Source organism: Hordeum vulgare, chromosome 4H (assembly GCF_904849725.1).
Source record: "Hordeum vulgare subsp. vulgare chromosome 4H, MorexV3_pseudomolecules_assembly, whole genome shotgun sequence".
NCBI classification, from domain to species: domain Eukaryota; kingdom Viridiplantae; phylum Streptophyta; class Magnoliopsida; order Poales; family Poaceae; genus Hordeum; species Hordeum vulgare.
This window is the reverse complement of record NC_058521.1, coordinates 562,266,722-562,268,575: the sequence shown is the minus strand read 5'-3', so window position 1 is coordinate 562,268,575 and position 1,854 is coordinate 562,266,722.

The following is a 1,854-nucleotide window of genomic DNA, read 5'->3' as shown; positions in this document are numbered from 1 at the left end:
AATAACATGACTAGTTCTGGTACCAAGGTCTTAGATTGCTGAGTCCCCGTGGCTCACGGATTCCTCCGAAACTCCCAGCCGGTACAGGTACCCCAGAGACAGATGATCCCGACGACACCCAGCTGGCGTGGCAGTACGACGAGGAGACAGACCGCCTCTACGTGAACTATCCAGAGGACTGAGGCGTGGTCGTGATCGTGGGCCTGCAGGCAGGGTAGCATAGCATTTCCATGTTTTGTTGTCCGTAGCGGAACTACCTTGATTGTATCTGTGTTGTACTCTGAGTTATTAATAAGAAGACAGTTGAATCCCGAATTGTCTACTTTTATTATTATTTGTGCTATGTTACTTGCTTGCGAAACGCTTAGATGCGCTTCTTTCCTATTCGGGCCTCGACCCCCAGATTGGAAAGGACCGCATCTTGGTCGTTACACCTGCCCACCTACGAGACTCCTGCGGCCAACATGCGGGCGACGCAGGCGGCCATGGAGGAGATGGCAAGCCTGGAAGGCGAGGAGCGCGCCTTCCAGGAGAAGCGTGTCAAGGATCTCCTTGACGCTGCTAACCAGCAGCACGCTCGGTTCGACCCCGGCCAGGCTCATTCAGAGTCCCCGGGACCGAACTCGGGGGCTCGCCGCAACCCTAGCGGCCAGCACCACGCCGAAGGATCTTCCTCGCATCGCCCTTCCAGCTGGAGGGGCGAGGGAAGCCAAGGCAGGCGCTCGCAGCACCAGAGCAAGCACACTTCGGGCTTACGTCGCGGAGGCGACAAGGGCGACTCGGAGTACGGGGATCTTTCCCCACTAAGAACTCACGCCTCCGGCTCCCGAGGCGCCTCCCCTCTCGCCACCGGGGCTGGCGCCCCCGCCTCCCAGGACGAGCGGGACGCCTGCCGGCGTATCATCGCCCTGGCCCATTCGGCCCTCCTAGAGGAAAACGGACCCGCCGGTCCGGCTTGCTTCGGCCCCCGGATCCGAGGGGAGCCGTTCCCCTGAGGTTTCACCCTGCCTCGGGATACACCGAAATACAACGGCACGGCCAAGCCAGACGACTGGCTGATCGACTACACCACGGCCGTAGGCATCGCCAGGGGCAACAAGCGCGTAGCGGTTCGCAACATGCCACTCATGCTGGCCGGCTCGGCCCGGACCTGGCTTAACAGCCTCCCGGCCGGTAGCGTCAACTCCTGGGTGGACTTCGAGGAGGCGTTCGTCCGCAACTTCACTGGCACCTACAAGCGCCCTGGCCGGCCCCGCGAGCTGGCCATGTGCGTCCAGAAGGCCGACGAACCCCTCCGCGACTACGTCACCCGGTGGACTGAGCTTCGCAACTCCTGTGAGGGGGTGCATGAGGTACAAGCCATCCAGTACTTCATCGACGGATGCCGAGACGGCACCCTCCTCAAGCACAAGCTCATGTGCGCCGAGCCCACCACTTTGGTGGTGCTCATGGCCAAGGCGGACAAGTACGCCACGGCCGACTCCGCAATGCGCATCAAGGTGACCGCCTTGGACAAGGTTGTGCCCGTGCCGGCTACTCCCAAGCCGGCTGGGGACAACCGAGGCGGCTAGAACAACTACAAGCGCAAGGAGGATCAGATGTCCAACAACAAGCTAGTGTCCACCGTGGAGGGCGAGGCGCCGGCTTCCCAAGCCGGCCCTCCACGAAAGCGACGCAATCAAGGCAACCCCAACTGGCTGCCCAAGCAGTCTCTCGAGCAAGCTGCTCGACGCCCCCTGCAAGATACATTCTGGGGCGGCGCCGTCTACCCATACCCTTCGACAGTGCAGCATCGCACGCCGGCTGTCGCAAGGGGAGGGCCTGCCGGCTCCTCCGGGTGCGCAGGCGGCGCCC